The sequence below is a fragment of the Centropristis striata genome, chromosome 9 (assembly GCF_030273125.1).
Source record: "Centropristis striata isolate RG_2023a ecotype Rhode Island chromosome 9, C.striata_1.0, whole genome shotgun sequence".
In the NCBI taxonomy this organism is placed as follows: domain Eukaryota; kingdom Metazoa; phylum Chordata; class Actinopteri; order Perciformes; family Serranidae; genus Centropristis; species Centropristis striata.
Window position 1 is genome coordinate 25,183,938 of NC_081525.1, and position 17,858 is coordinate 25,201,795.

Genomic DNA, 17,858 nt, shown 5'->3' on the forward strand with positions numbered 1-17,858 from the left:
CTATTGGCTGAACAAGGGAGAGTTGACTGGGGTGTGGATTTTGAACATTAAAATATAGACTCTCAACTTCTTGTAGCCTTAAGCTACACAGTGTCTATGAGGAAGTTACTGCAGTAAGACAACCACTCTACATGATTTTACTTCAATCCAATCCACTTTATTTGTATAGCACATTTAAACAACAAAAATGTCTCAAAAGTGCTGTACATAGAATCAACAATAAAACAAACATTTCCATATAACAATCAGCAATAAATAAAAAGTGTATTACTCTAAAATGATGCTATAAATAAAACAATAAAATCAAACAGATAGTAAAATAAATAAAAGACGTAGTTTGAAGTAGTAAAATAAATAAAAGACACAGAGGACCACAAAACTCAAGCAAAGTTAAAAAGCCAGGAAATAAAAATGGGTCTTAAGACGAGACTTAAAGCACTCCACCGTGGGGGCTGTTGGGACATGGAGGGGGAGGGCATTCCAAAGTCTGGGGCCCACCACAGAGAAAGCCCTGTCCCCCCTGGTTTTAAATCTAGCTCAAGGCACCACGGGCTGGAGCTGGCCCTCGGACCTCAATTTGAGCGCTGGAGTATAGATTTGGATGAGGTCCTTGATGTACTATGGGGTCAGTCCATTCAAAGCTTTAAAAACAAACAACAAAATCAATACGAAAATGAACAGGGAGCCAGTGCAAAGACGCGAGGATTGGGGTATTTACTTACAGATATCGGTCACTTTGTCGGTGCTGGAAGTCAGATATCACAGAAGGCAAAGAAGCCTCTTTCATAGTGCCGTCCTGCAAATGTCCCGCTATATTGCCGGAAAGATCTGTCCCAGCTTTTCGCCTTAGGGCGTTCATAGTGATCCCACAAAGGCTTGATATTCGTGCCCTCTCATAGTGCAGTCCAGCGTCGTGGAACGAGGTGATCCATGTTTCTGGATCTTGGAACTCCTTCAGATGAAATCATCTAGCAAGTCTACATACCAGGACGTCTCTGAGAACTCCTTCCTGGAATGTTTAATGAGAATTCAATATCAGGATGTCTTCGAAAAATACAAGACCTATAATGCAGTGCTTTGGTATATAGGTGTTGATTGGGCTCAGCTCTGCTAATAATACAAATTAAGAAAAGCAGGGAAATTGCAGCTTCAGAAAGGCCCTGGGATTTAATGGGCTTTTTCCCATAGAGTTCTAGAGGAAATGTGTACTCTGTTGTATTTATGGACTATTACACCCATTCGGTTGAGCTTTACAGAAGAGAGGTCACTCACCAACAAAATTATAACCTGGTGGGGTGTACCAGACTACATCCTGTTACCCCGAAATTCAGATGCAGATCCGTCGGCGGAGCCAATACGCATTCATTATAATCACTGTGTAAGGTTCCACTGACTCCAGATCCACTGCGTAGTGAGTCCGTCGTCGCACCGCCATCCATCAGCCCTGGCAAAACTTGCGCAGAGCTTCTATTTTTCACGGACGATGGAGCACGGCGCATCAATTCAGCACAGAGCTGAGACCTTGTGAACCAGTAACTCTGCCACTGAGACCATGTGAACCAGCAACTTTGTCGCTGAGACCATGCGAACCTGTGACTGTCACCGAGACCATGCGAACCGGCGACTGCCACCGAGACCATGCAAACCGCCGACTGCCACTGAGACCATGCAAACCTGCGACTGCTACTGAGACCATGCGAACCGGTGACTGCCACTGAGACAATGCGAACCGGCGAGTCTGTCGCTGAGAGACCATGTAAACCGGTGACTCTGTCGCTGAGACCATGTGAACCGGTCACTCTGTCACTGAGACCATGTGAACCACTAACTCTGCCTCTGAGACCATGTGAACCAGTAACTTTGTCGCTGAGACCCTGTGAACCACTAACTCTGCCTCTGAGACCATGCGAACCAGTAACTCTGCCGCTGGGACCATGCGAACCGGCGACTGCCACTGAGACCATGCGAACCTGCGACTGCCACTGAGACCATGTGAACCGGCGACTGCTACTGAGACCATGCGAACCGGTGACTGCCACCGAGACCATGCAAACCGGCAACTTTGTCGCTGAGAGACCATGTGAACCGGTGACTCTGTCACTGAGACCATGTGAACCAGTAACTCTGCCGCTGAGACCATGTGAACCAGTAACTTTGTCGCTGAGACCCTGTGAACCACTAACTCTGCCTCTGAGACCATGCAAACCGGCGACTGCCACTGAGACCATGCGAACCTGCGACTGCCACCGAGACCATGCGAACCGGCGACTTTGTCGCTGAGAGACCATGCGAACCGGCGACTCTGTCGCTGAGAGACCATGTGAACCGGTGACTCTGTTGCTGAGACCATGTGAACCAGTAACTCTGCCGCTGACACCATGTGAACCAGTAACTTCATCGCTGAGACCCTGTGAACCACTAACTCTGCCTCTGAGACCATGTGAACCAGTAACTTTGTCGCTGAGACCCTGTGAACCACTAACTCTGCCTCTGAGACCATGCAAACCGGCGACTGCCACTGAGACCATGCGAACCTGCGACTGCTACTGAGACCATGCGAACCGGCGACTGCCACCGAGACCATGCGAACCGGCGACTTTGTCGCTGAGAGACCATGTGAACCGGTGACTCTGTCGCTGAGACCATGTGAACCAGTAACTCTGCCGCTGAGACCATGTGAACCAGTAACTTTGTCGCTGAGACCCTGTGAACCACTAACTGTGCCTCTGAAACCATGCAAACCGGAGACTGCCACTGAGACCATGCGAACCTGCGACTGCTACTGAGACCATGCGAACCGGCGACTGCCACCGAGACCATGCGAACCGGCGACTTTGTCGCTGAGAGACCATGTGAACCGGTGACTCTGTCGCTGAGACCATGTGAACCAGTAACTCTGCCGCTGAGACCATGTGAACCAGTAACTTTGTCGCTGAGACCCTGTGAACCACTAACTCTGCCTCTGAGACCATGCAAACCGGCGACTGCCACTGAGACCATGCGAACCTGCGACTGCCACCGAGACCATGCGAACCGGCGACTTTGTCGCTGAGAGACCATGTGAACCGGTGACTCTGTCGCTGAGACCATGTGAACCAGTAACTCTGTCGCTGAGACCATGTGAACCAGTAACTCTGCCGCTGAGACCATGTGAACCAGTAACTTTGTCGCTGAGACCCTGTGAACCACTAACTGTGCCTCTGAAACCATGCAAACCGGGGACTGCCACTGAGACCATGCGAACCTGCGACTGCTACTGAGACCATGCGAACCGGCGACTGCCACCGAGACCATGCGAACCGGCGACTTTGTCGCTGAGAGACCATGTGAACCGGTGACTCTGTCGCTGAGACCATGTGAACCAGTAACTCTGCCGCTGACACCATGTGAACCAGTAACTTTGTCGCTGAGACCCTGTGAACCACTAACTCTGCCTCTGAGACCATGCAAACCGGCGACTGCCACTGAGACCATGCGAACCTGCGACTGCTACTGAGACCATGCGAACCGGCGACTGCCACCGAGACCATGCGAACCGGCGACTTTGTCGCTGAGAGACCATGTGAACCGGTGACTCTGTCGCTGAGACCATGTGAACCAGTAACTCTCCCGCTGAGACCCTGTGAACCACTAACTGTGCCTCTGAAACCATGCAAACCGGCGACTGCCACTGAGACCATGCGAACCTGCGACTGCTACTGAGACCATGCGAACCGGCGACTGCCACCGAGACCATGCGAACCGGCGACTCTGTCGCTGAGAGACCATGTGAACCAGTAACTCTGCCGCTGAGACCATGTGAACCAGTAACTTCGTCGCTGAGACCCTGTGAACCACTAACTCTGCCTCTGAGACCATGTGAACCAGTAACTTTGTCGCTGAGACCCTGTGAACCACTAACTCTGCCTCTGAGACCATGCAAACCGGCGACTGCCACTGAGACCATGCGAATCTGCGACTGCTACTGAGACCATGCGAACCGGCGACTGCCACCGAGACCATGCGAACCGGCGACTCTGTCGCTGAGAGACCATGTGAACCGGTGACTCTGTCGCTGAGACCATGTGAACCAGTAACTCTGCCGCTGACACCATGTGAACCAGTAACTTCATCGCTGAGACCCTGTGAACCACTAACTCTGCCTCTGAGACCATGTGAACCAGTAACTCTGCCTCTGAGACCATGCGAACCTGCGACTGCTACTGAGACCATGCGAACCGGCGACTGCCACCGAGACCATGCGAACCGGCGACTTTGTCGCTGAGAGACCATGTGAACCGGTGACTCTGTCGCTGAGACCATGTGAACCAGTAACTCTGCCGCTGAGACCATGTGAACCAGTAACTTCGTCGCTGAGACCCTGTGAACCACTAACTCTGCCTCTGAGACCATGCAAACCAGTAACTCTGCCGCTGAGACCATGCGAACCGGTGACTGCCACTGAGACCATGCGAACCTGCGACTGCCACTGAGACCATGCGAACCGGCGACTTTGTCGCTGAGACCCTGTGAACCACTAACTCTGCCTCTGAGACCATGCAAACCGGCGACTGCCACTGAGATCATGCGAACCTGCGACTGCTACTGAGACCATGCGAACCGGCGACTGCCACCGAGACCATGCGAACCGGCGACTTTGTCGCTGAGAGACCATGTGAACCGGTGACTCTGTCGCTGAGACCATGTGAACCAGTAACTCTCCCGCTGAGACCCTGTGAACCACTAACTGTGCCTCTGAAACCATGCAAACCGGCGACTGCCACTGAGACCATGCAAACCTGCGACTGCTACTGAGACCATGCGAACCGGCGACTGCCACCGAGACCATGCGAACCGGCGACTCTGTCGCTGAGAGACCATGTGAACCGGTGACTCTGTCGCTGAGACCATGTGAACCAGTAACTCTGCCGCTGAGACCATGTGAACCAGTAACTTCGTCGCTGAGACCCTGTGAACCACTAACTCTGCCTCTGAGACCATGCAAACCAGTAACTCTGCCGCTGAGACCATGCGAACCAGCGACTGCCACTGAGACCATGCGAACCTGCGACTGCCACTGAGACCATGCGAACCGGCGACTGCTACTGAGACCATGCGAACCGGCGACTGCCACCGAGACCATGCGAACCGGCGACTTTGTCGCTGAGAGACCATGTGAACCGGTGACTCTGTCGCTGAGACCATGTGAACCAGTAACTCTGCCGCTGAGACCATGTGAACCAGTAACTTCGTCGCTGAGACCCTGTGAACCACTAACTCTGCCTCTGAGACCATGTGAACCAGTAACTTTGTCGCTGAGACCCTGTGAACCACTAACTCTGCCTCTGAGACCATGCAAACCGGCGACTGCCACTGAGACCATGCGAATCTGCGACTGCTACTGAGACCATGCAAACCGGCGACTGCCACCGAGACCATGCGAACCGGCGACTCTGTCGCTGAGAGACCATGTGAACCGGTGACTCTGTCGCTGAGACCATGTGAACCAGTAACTCTGCCGCTGACACCATGTGAACCAGTAACTTCATCGCTGAGACCCTGTGAACCACTAACTCTGCCTCTGAGACCATGTGAACCAGTAACTCTGCCTCTGAGACCATGCGAACCTGCGACTGCTACTGAGACCATGCGAACCGGCGACTGCCACCGAGACCATGCGAACCGGCGACTTTGTCGCTGAGAGACCATGTGAACCGGTGACTCTGTCGCTGAGACCATGTGAACCAGTAACTCTGCCGCTGAGACCATGTGAACCAGTAACTTCGTCGCTGAGACCCTGTGAACCACTAACTCTGCCTCTGAGACCATGCAAACCAGTAACTCTGCCGCTGAGACCATGCGAACCGGTGACTGCCACTGAGACCATGCGAACCTGCGACTGCCACTGAGACCATGCGAACCGGCGACTTTGTCGCTGAGAGACCATGTGAACCGGTGACTCTGTCGCTGAGACCATGTGAACCAGTAACTCTCCCGCTGAGACCATGTGAACCAGTAACTTTGTCGCTGAGACCCTGTGAACCACTAACTGTGCCTCTGAAACCATGCAAACCGGCGACTGCCACTGAGACCATGCGAGCCTGCGACTGCTACTGAGACCATGCGAACCGGCGACTGCCACCGAGACCATGCGAACCGGCGACTTTGTCGCTGAGAGACCATGTGAACCGGTGACTCTGTCGCTGAGACCATGTGAACCAGTAACTCTGCCGCTGAGACCATGTGAACCAGTAACTTTGTCGCTGAGACCCTGTGAACCACTAACTCTGCCTCTGAGACCATGCAAACCGGCGACTGCCACTGAGACCATGCGAACCTGCGACTGCTACTGAGACCATGCGAACAGGCGACTGCCACCGAGACCATGCGAACCGGCGACTCTGTCGCTGAGAGACCATGTGAACCGGTGACTCTGTCGCTGAGACCATGTGAACCAGTAACTCTGCCGCTGAGACCATGTGAACCAGTAACTTCGTCGCTGAGACCCTGTGAACCACTAACTCTGCCTCTGAGACCATGCAAACCAGTAACTCTGCCGCTGAGACCATGCGAACCGGCGACTGCCACTGAGACCATGCGAACCTGCGACTGCCACTGAGACCATGCGAACCGGCGACTGCTACTGAGACCATGCGAACCGGCCAATGCCACCGAGACCATGCGAACCGGCGACTTTGTCGCTGAGAGACCATGTGAACCGGTGACTCTGTCGCTGAGACCATGTGAACCAGTAACTCTGCCGCTGAGACCATGTGAACCAGTAACTTCGTCGCTGAGACCCTGTGAACCACTAACTCTGCCTCTGAGACCATGTGAACCAGTAACTTTGTCGCTGAGACCCTGTGAACCACTAACTCTGCCTCTGAGACCATGCAAACCGGCGACTGCCACTGAGACCATGCGAATCTGCGACTGCTACTGAGACCATGCGAACCGGCGACTGCCACCGAGACCATGCGAACCGGCGACTTTGTCGCTGAGAGACCATGTGAACCAGTAACTCTCCCGCTGAGACCATGTGAACCAGTAACTTTGTCGCTGAGACCCTGTGAACCACTAACTGTGCCTCTGAAACCATGCAAACCGGCGACTGCCACTGAGACCATGCGAACCTGCGACTGCTACTGAGACCATGCGAACCGGCGACTGCCACCGAGACCATGCGAACCGGCGACTCTGTCGCTGAGAGACCATGTGAACCGGTGACTTTGTCGCTGAGACCATGTGAACCAGTAACTCTGCCGCTGACACCATGTGAACCAGTAACTTCATCGCTGAGACCCTGTGAACCACTAACTCTGCCTCTGAGACCATGTGAACCAGTAACTTTGTCGCTGAGACCCTGTGAACCACTAACTCTGCCTCTGAGACCATGCAAACCGGCGACTGCCACTGAGACCATGCGAACCTGCGACTGCTACTGAGACCATGCGAACCGGCGACTGCCACCGAGACCATGCGAACCGGCGACTTTGTCGCTGAGAGACCATGTGAACCGGTGACTCTGTCGCTGAGACCATGTGAACCAGTAACTCTGTCGCTGAGACCATGTGAACCAGTAACTTTGTCGCTGAGACCCTGTGAACCACTAACTGTGCCTCTGAAACCATGCAAACCGGCGACTGCCACTGAGACCATGCGAACCTGCGACTGCTACTGAGACCATGCGAACCGGCGACTGCCACCGAGACCATGCGAACCGGCTACTTTGTCGCTGAGAGACCATGTGAACCGGTGACTCTGTCGCTGAGACCATGTGAACCAGTAACTCTGCCGCTGAGACCATGTGAACCAGTAACTTTGTCGCTGAGACCCTGTGAACCACTAACTGTGCCTCTGAAACCATGCAAACCGGAGACTGCCACTGAGACCATGCGAACCTGCGACTGCTACTGAGACCATGCGAACCGGCGACTGCCACCGAGACCATGCGAACCGGCGACTTTGTCGCTGAGAGACCATGTGAACCGGTGACTCTGTCGCTGAGACCATGTGAACCAGTAACTCTGCCGCTGAGACCATGTGAACCAGTAACTTTGTCGCTGAGACCCTGTGAACCACTAACTCTGCCTCTGAGACCATGCAAACCGGCGACTGCCACTGAGACCATGCGAACCTGCGACTGCCACCGAGACCATGCGAACCGGCGACTTTGTCGCTGAGAGACCATGTGAACCGGTGACTCTGTCGCTGAGACCATGTGAACCAGTAACTCTGTCGCTGAGACCATGTGAACCAGTAACTCTGCCGCTGAGACCATGTGAACCAGTAACTTTGTCGCTGAGACCCTGTGAACCACTAACTGTGCCTCTGAAACCATGCAAACCGGGGACTGCCACTGAGACCATGCGAACCTGCGACTGCTACTGAGACCATGCGAACCGGCGACTGCCACCGAGACCATGCGAACCGGCGACTTTGTCGCTGAGAGACCATGTGAACCGGTGACTCTGTCGCTGAGACCATGTGAACCAGTAACTCTGCCGCTGAGACCATGTGAACCAGTAACTTTGTCGCTGAGACCCTGTGAACCACTAACTCTGCCTCTGAGACCATGCAAACCGGCAACTGCCACTGAGACCATGCGAACCTGCGACTGCTACTGAGACCATGCGAACCGGCGACTGCCACCGAGACCATGCGAACCGGCGACTTTGTCGCTGAGAGACCATGTGAACCGGTGACTCTGTCGCTGAGACCATGTGAACCAGTAACTCTCCCGCTGAGACCATGTGAACCAGTAACTTTGTCGCTGAGACCCTGTGAACCACTAACTGTGCCTCTGAAACCATGCAAACCGGCGACTGCCACTGAGACCATGCGAACCTGCGACTGCTACTGAGACCATGCGAACCGGCGACTGCCACCGAGACCATGCGAACCGGCGACTCTGTCGCTGAGAGACCATGTGAACCGGTGACTCTGTCGCTGAGACCATGTGAACCAGTAACTCTGCCGCTGACACCATGTGAACCAGTAACTTCATCGCTGAGACCCTGTGAACCACTAACTCTGCCTCTGAGACCATGTGAACCAGTAACTTTGTCGCTGAGACCCTGTGAACCACTAACTCTGCCTCTGAGACCATGCAAACCGGCGACTGCCACTGAGACCATGCGAACCTGCGACTGCTACTGAGACCATGCGAACCGGCGACTGCCACCGAGACCATGCGAACCGGCGACTTTGTCGCTGAGAGACCATGTGAACCGGTGACTCTGTCGCTGAGACCATGTGAACCAGTAACTCTCCCGCTGAGACCATGTGAACCAGTAACTTTGTCGCTGAGACCCTGTGAACCACTAACTGTGCCTCTGAAACCATGCAAACCGGCGACTGCCACTGAGACCATGCGAACCTGCGACTGCTACTGAGACCATGCGAACCGGCGACTGCCACCGAGACCATGCGAACCGACGACTTTGTCGCTGAGAGACCATGTGAACCGGTGACTCTGTCGCTGAGACCATGTGAACCAGTAACTCTGCCGCTGAGACCATGTGAACCAGTAACTTTGTCGCTGAGACCCTGTGAACCACTAACTCTGCCTCTGAGACCATGCAAACCGGCGACTGCCACTGAGACCATGCGAACCTGCGACTGCCACTGAGACCATGCGAACCGGCGACTTTGTCGCTGAGAGACCATGTGAACCGGTGACTCTGTCGCTGAGACCATGTGAACCAGTAACTCTCCCGCTGAGACCATGTGAACCAGTAACTTTGTCGCTGAGACCCTGTGAACCACTAACTGTGCCTCTGAAACCATGCAAACCGGCGACTGCCACTGAGACCATGCGAACCTGCGACTGCTACTGAGACCATGCGAACCGGCGACTGCCACCGAGACCATGCGAACCGGCGACTTTGTCGCTGAGAGACCATGTGAACCGGTGACTCTGTCGCTGAGACCATGTGAACCAGTAACTCTGCCGCTGAGACCATGTGAACCAGTAACTTTGTCGCTGAGACCCTGTGAACCACTAACTCTGCCTCTGAGACCATGCAAACCGGCGACTGCCACTGAGACCATGCGAACCTGCGACTGCTACTGAGACCATGCGAACCGGCGACTGCCACCGAGACCATGCGAACCGGCGACTCTGTCGCTGAGAGACCATGTCAACCGGTGACTCTGTCGCTGAGACCATGTGAACCAGTAACTCTGCCGCTGAGACCATGTGAACCAGTAACTTCGTCGCTGAGACCCTGTGAACCACTAACTCTGCCTCTGAGACCATGTGAACCAGTAACTCCGTCGCTGAGACCCTGTGAACCAGTAACTCTGCCTCTCAGACCATGCGAACCAGTAACTCTGCTGCTGAGACCATGCGAACCGGCGACTGCCACTGAGACCATGCGAACCTGCGACTGCTACTGAGACCATGCAAACCGGAGACTGCCACCGAGACCATGCGAACCGGCGACTTTGTCGCTGAGACACCATGTGAACCGGCGACTCTGTCGCTGAGACCATGTGAACCAGTAACTCTGCCGCTGAGACCATGTGAACCAGTAACTTTGTCGCTAAGACCCTGTGAACCACTAACTCTGCCTCTGAGAACATGCGAACCAGTAACTCTGCCGCTGAGACCATGCGAACCGGCGACTGCCACTGAGACCATGCGAACCTGCGACTGCTACTGAGACCATGCGAGACGAGGAAGACCACTTTTTAGTTTTAGACTTATCTTTTCTTTTCTCTTTGTTTTTACATAATTTCACATGAAAAATACTAAGTATCAATTTGTTTAAATGAGATTTGAATTTAAAGTAAAAAATAAATATTTCACCTGAAATTAATATATTATTAATGTAGGCTTATGAAGGATGTTTAACCCATCATTTCAGGACTGTCAATAATTTTTTATTTCATCCAATGAGACTTGAAGTTTATTGTGTTTGTGGTAATCTACATTTGAATGTCATTATAGCTATGTTTTAGAAGATAAAACCAAAGTTTAATTGCAAAATGAATGTCATTGAAAATAATGTTAATGTCATTGAAAGGCCTTGAAAATCTACCATTGCTTTTTTTCTTTGTTTGATGTGCTTCTCTCTGGGTCAGGAATTGCAAAACTATCGTAAAATTTTGAAGCAACCAAGTAGACTGATACTTGTGTATACAGATAGCTTTCCCCTGAGACACCGGTGTGGTCTCTTGCATGCAATGTTTAGACTTACCCTCTCCGCCCCCTCCCCAGAAACAACAATTACAAATCTCACAAAAGTTTTGTTCATCTAAAAAGTTACCATCAAGATGTAACCTCTCCTTGGATGGAAGTGCGTGCAATGGTTGGTTTAAAAAAAAAGAAGATGATGTTTAGTATGATTGATTTGCATTAAGTTATGTATTTAAATATACATTTCATGTTTGTGTTTGTTGAAATGGAAGACATACAATGTTTTGTGTATCACTTTGTGCAGAATTAACAATTGAAGAATTTTTTAAAAAGCCTATCTTTTCAACTGGTGAACGGGGGCAAGTGGGTCCAGAGGTCATCCAGCTGTTCTTGGACTGTGGGGGTGTCTGTATTTTCAGAACCAGATGACACACAATACCAAATTTATTCATACATTATAAATACTCAATTGTGAATTAATATTTTATTATTCAAAGGAAGTAGTTAAGACAGCAGATTTTATTATCAGGCCATGTCTGTGTCCACTGTGATGGGGGAAAAAAACAAACCCATACCTTGTAGACTGGAGAAGGAGTTGTGGGTCCGTTATCCATCATCCACAGCCGGCTGGTTGACGGAGGTCTTTGAGGTACCCCATGGTCGGAAGTGGTTGGGCTAAGTGGGGCAGGATCTGCAAGGTCAAGACTTGTCCAACGCACTTTCTGAGCGCGGCATCTTGGAAGCAGTGGTCTTCCTCGTCTCACTTGGTCCTGCAATATACAATAGCCTGTACAACAATAACTCACAAAATAACACAATTGTAACAATAATATGCAACTGTAAGTGATCTGAACTAAATTAATTTGCTAACTTAACTGTCCCTAGACCAGAATAAAAAGCTAAACTATACAAACTAAATACTCTACTATAAACCTAACCTACTCCTAACCTAAATATAAATGTGCAAAAAATATGAAAAGTTAGCTTAGTCTGTCTTGAAGATGCTGGACACAGGAAACCTGGAAAAGTCAGAAAATACAGCGACTTCTATACTATATATTGAGGACCACATGCTGAAAAATCTGCATCATGTGAAATACTTATTCTGATGTGAAACAACAACATGGTGATGGCTTCTCAGGTTTTAGCCTACAAAATAAAAAAATACATTAATACATTAATGAGACAGCAATACTTAATTAGATGAGAGTTTGACCAAGCGTCAATTAATGAATGAACATTATTTTTACCAATTTTTTTTTTACTAGTTACTAGTTTTTGTACTAATAATCTATTTTCCCCCATTCTCTGATTTAAAAATGAATAAATACATGAATAATACTAATAATATTGATTATCCCAAATACACCTTTCCTTCAGATATATTTGTATATCACTATACATGACATCACAGAACAGTGGTTGAAAGTTCTTTATGAATAATAATTTCAGTGTTTCTCAACATTACAAAAGCGTTTTTTTAAAATTGCTTACCTGAAAAGGTGAAGACAAACAACTGAATGCTCAAGGTCAACGAAGAACTGGATACTCAAGTCTCTTAGGTGAAGTAGTATTTATCTAGAACAGGATGACAACTGTGAGCATTGCAGCAATGTAATAATAATGTGTAATTAATATTTTAAATAACTGAATTAATACATATCACTACATATCACAGTTTAAAAAAAATTAGTCAGGCCAACATTGTACACAAACCCTACATTAAAAATGGCATTTAGACAACATTAATCAAGGAAAATAGCATAAACTGGCAATTTTTTAGCATTATTATATTATTATTAGCATAATGACACCTTCCCAGATAGACACAAGACAAAACACAGCAATCATAAACTGTTGTGGCCTAGATTATCAACTCACAATGCATTATAGGCTGTCTGTCAGTAGCATCAAATCAGTCAAACCATGCAATGCACTCTTAGAATCAATAGTGTTTGCTAACACCAGACACATCTACTGTTATAACAACAGTTAGCATCATGGTAACTGTAACATGGAGTAACTGTAAAGATATTCTGCCTCGACGGACCATTTATAAATTGCTTCGACATGATGCTAAAGCTAGCTCGCTAGAGAGCGCTATCTCAGACCTGAGACCAGTAGCCGCGAATAAATTAGCAAAATAAAATGACAAACATCGTCCAAATGAAACTCAAATAACTTGCAACTACATTTCACAAAATTTTCGACAGTAGTTTAAAAGTTCAAATATGAAAATGCTAACATTATAAATCACAATTGTAACGGTAGTATGCTAGTAGTATGTCTCCTTACCTCAGACGAAAAGCCAGAGAGGCCGATTCCCGCCAGCTTTGATGTAAATCCGACAGGATTTACATCAAAGCCAAAACACAAGAAGCCAATCAGATTCCCCCATAACTGTGCTCCAATCCTGTGATTCCCAACAGCTGTTCCGCGGCACACAAGTGTGCCGTAAGAAATCACTGGTGTGCCGTGGAAGATTATCCAATCTCTAAGTGAGCAGCGTGAAGTGAGAGGCAGAACAAATAAAATGCTCTTTCAACAGAGTGCAGTTTATCAGTGAATCTCGCGAATTCACGCGTAATCAAGTGATATAACCGGAAGAGAATCAACATCTCATTAATGACTGGAGACAAATCCAGGGACTCTGCTCTATGAAATCTTCCTCCAGAAAATGCTAACTACAGACGCTGGAGTGTTTTTAATTTCACCGCTTTTAAAACCGGAGCTCTACTGAGAGCACAACACTCAGTACAGTACAGCGGCATCAATCCACCGCAGTGACAGACAGGCAGTGAGACAGGTCAAGTGAAGTCAGCAGGTATTAAGTCATCAACTATGTCCGTACTCCAAAACAAACCGTATACACAAACACAATAATTGAAACGCAGCTGTCCGACTCTGTCCCTCTGTGAGCCTCTTATTAAACACACCTTTCACCTCAAACAGCAGCCCTCATAAATACCCTCACCACTCTGAGCCTAAACATGAACATATCTGCAGCTCAGGATTGGTCTGAAATAACTGTCAAAAACGAAAAAGTAACCACAATAATATTAAAAAAAACACTTGTCTTAAAACCCAAATAATTCCACATCAACATCATTTAATTCCTTGGCCAGAGGAGCTCATCACAGCTGATGCAAACCTCTAAAGAAATTTTTATTTTTACTTATTATTTCTTACCGTGACTCCACGTTCTCCACGTCAGTCAGTCGGGTTATCCTAAATTCCGCGACCTCCCTCACCACATCTTGCAGGCTATATTCTTGTGATGTGTGCAGTTTAGCATGCGCTATTCCTTTACTTGGCCTAACTGCTTCAAATGCGTCTCCATGTGTAGTGGCAGATTTTTTAAATAAAAAAAGCAGCTTCTGCTCAACAGAAGTATTGACAGTAGCTAGCAAAAAAAAAAAAAAAATCATGTTGTCACCCAGACTTCTCTGACATGTTTTGCATCACACTCTTTCCTCCACAAGAAAACGTGTTCTTTCAACCTAGCCTGCCATTTGATGTCATTGTTAGCTAACGCTAATGTTAGCTAGTAATTAGCTATTACCGTTAGCATGGAGCGACATAAACTAAAACGTTTTCGTCTGATAACTATTGAAAATGGAAATATTGTTCGCATCTTCTCCATCATATTCCTGTCTCACGTTTAGCGTTTATTTACTATATTTTACGTTAAACCACCGGCGATTACTGACGTTAGTTAGCTTGACCTAGTTACCTGCTGTTGACAGGACGCTCCGGTGTCTCCGCTCGGACATCCTTCAGCGACAGCACGTCCTCTTCCCGGCACAGTACTCCAAATGTGCGAACATTTGTTACACATGCTTCACCACGCATGGTATGGTCCAGGTCAGCCTCCTGACAGCAGATTCAGACTCTTCAGTCTATGTTCAGGACACAACGACACCAGGTGCTGCCGAGCTCCGCCCCCCAGACGAGCTCCGGCTCCACATCCTCCTCTCTCCGGACCACCGCTCCAGTCTCTGATCAGAAAGTCTTCCAATGTTTGTGGGCTGTCTGAGAAGACTGACATAAATTAAGACGACCGCCATCCTCTGCTTCAGAGAGACAGCCTGCACCGCTGGACTGCAGGTCTCTGCTCGGTGTCACGGCAAACCCATGGATCTAACACTTTAACTACTGTATGATCATTTAGAAACAAGAAACAGCATTTTTTTTTAACCTTTTCATTATCAGTGATGAAGCGTAGACTTGTGGTCGTGAACGTCATGAAACAACCGTTGTTGTTGTTTAATTGATGCCGCCGCTACCAGCTGTCAGCAGCAAACTGAAAAGGCACCCACGTGGAGGGCTGGAAAATGACCAATCATAAGAGGCCTGGGGTCAGCCTTGGCCCCGCCCCCAATGTGTAAAGAGTCCTCGCTCCGCGGGAGCAGAGCTCCACCGCGAGCGTGCACGGGGGAGAGTCTGCTTCACTCAGTTGCTGAATATGTGCGCGAAGATCAAACAATGACTCAAATATGACGCTATAGTCCAGCTCTGCCTGCTCACTGTGGCGGAACTGTCTCCACCATAGACTGTATAAAATAGGTCTCCACCAGCAGTTCATTTCAGTTGATTGCTCTGCTGTGATTGGTCAACTCCACCTGGCCACCTGGTTGCTTAGCTACCAAAGCCTCCCTCCTCCAAGACAGACATTCTAATTTAAAGGACATGGCGTTTTTTCATAAAGCATGATACCTTATAACTTGACCATACATTGTCCAATCTGCCTCAAACTTGTCATGCATGATGATGGTTCATCACTGACCAGTTCTACATAACAATATTTAATACATTCCCGCCCTTTTTGATTAGCCACGCCCCCTTTCATAACTAATAAACTGTTTGTCCTAGAAACTTGTATAAGGTGTCAGGTTACTCGGCATAGAGTTCCTGTTTAATTGGTGGTTGATTACCCCGCCCCTTTTAATTAGCCACGCCCCTTTTACTAACTAATGAACCGTTTGTCCTAGAAACTTGTATGAGGTGTCTGTGAACTCAGGACAGAGACCCTGTTTAACTGCTGATTTAATCAACGAGAATCAAGGGCCAGAGGCAAACACACAATCAAAATTTCTTTAGAAATTTTCTAGTTTCAATTATTAAACAAAAAAAGCTTTCCTTCAGGACGAGGATATATATAAAACAAACAAATGAGTGACATCTTAAGGGAGTCACTTAAATGTTGAAAGTGTAAAATGAGTTAAATGATTGACATTAACTTAACCAGGAGATCATAGAAAAAGGGCGTTTTAGTGGTATTGTTAATGTTTCATGCTTTTAGTTTTACTTGAACATGATTTTAAAGCTGCATCAATGCTTCTGTAATTTTTTGTTGGAATTAATCTCCATTTTTTAAATGTTTCTTTATACAGAGATACGTGATCTTGACAGCTATCTTACAGTGCAACACATTATATAGTATCAGCAACATCAGCATAATCCTGTTTATGACCATTACAGTATAAAAAGAGAAAGTTTGAATGAACCTTAATGTGTTACAGCTGGAGGGAGACCTCAGTATGAATGACTCGCTGGGTCTTGATTTCTTCCTCACAACTCACTGGACTACTTACAAATAGTTACCTAGCAACAACAGCCATGGCAACTGCCACAGCACCAGCTCCGCATTATGCTGATAAGATGGAGGAAATATTCTTTGGTATTGTAGAATGTTTTTAACGGTAACTTGAGGAGATATGTGTAGAAAATAGTGAAAAATTACGATGCCTTTCTGCCTTTGTTCTTTCCATGTCACAACCCTTTCTAAACCAGTTTTGCAAAATGCTTAAACTTAATAAAATGAACAGTGGAATAGTAACATTAGTTAGTTGATCTCAGACTGGCTATGGTATTCGGCTACATCAGGATAGTTCCAGCCTTGTCTCCACTCATCAGATATTAACGCATCTACACAATATATTGTGAAGCCAGTAAAATAATTGCTGGAGTAATGCATCAATTCATTTGTCACCTAATGCAACGCTGTTCTTGTCTGTCACTTTCAGCCACCAGTTAAAGCAGACTATCCTGTGCAATAATGTTTATATATTTATCTTAGTCTACAGTATGCCCCACAGCATGTCTGTTTTATAATAATTTATGCAATTATCTTGCACAATTATCCATCACGCACATATTTTAATAAGTGAAATTCAGCACATTTTTATTTGCTCTCTTTGTCTTGTTTTTGTCTTGTTTTATTTTATTTGTTTCTTTTGTCCTGATTTTTCTCTTGTATTTAGTGTATATGATGTATGTAGTGTTTTATTTTATTTGTCATTTTGTTTGCTAAGCTATTTTACCTGCATTGTATCTTGTTTTTATCTTGTACTTAGTGTATATAGATGTTTTATTTGATTTTTATCTGTATTTCTGCCTTTTTAATCTTTTATTTTGTGAATATATCGGTTTTATTTAATTTGCATTGTGGTCTTGTTTTTATTATGTATGTACATATTTGCTATTTTATTTTTTATTTATGTAGTGTATATAGCTGTTTTATTTTATTTGTAGTTATGTGTTTTTATGTTGTATGTAGTGTATATAGCTGCTTTATTTCATCTGTATTTCTGTCTTGTTTTATCTTCTATTTAGTGTATAGCTATTTTGTTGTATTTTTGTCTTTTTCCATCTGGTTTATAGTGTATATATCTATTTTATTTTACTTTATTTGCATTTCACTTCTTTTTATCTTAAATGCAGTGCATATAGCAAT

The 17,858-nt window shown here is 47.4% G+C and overlaps 1 long non-coding RNA gene across 3 annotated transcripts; it reads right to left on the bottom strand.

The window, feature by feature from the left end:
* Nucleotides 1–15,923, bottom strand: LOC131977262 (uncharacterized). Of its 3 annotated transcripts, XR_009394874.1 has the most exons (6): nucleotides 14,856–15,923; nucleotides 12,617–12,700; nucleotides 11,698–12,271; nucleotides 11,253–11,529; nucleotides 723–1,009; nucleotides 2–641 (listed from the first exon to the last, which is right to left on the bottom strand). It is a non-coding gene; the product is annotated as an uncharacterized LOC131977262 (long non-coding RNA). The 3 variants fall into 3 exon arrangements; XR_009394872.1 differs by having other exon boundaries at nucleotides 1–641; nucleotides 11,698–12,700; XR_009394873.1 differs by lacking the exon at nucleotides 11,253–11,529 and having other exon boundaries at nucleotides 11,698–12,700.
* Nucleotides 15,924–17,858: the final 1,935 nt, after the last annotated feature.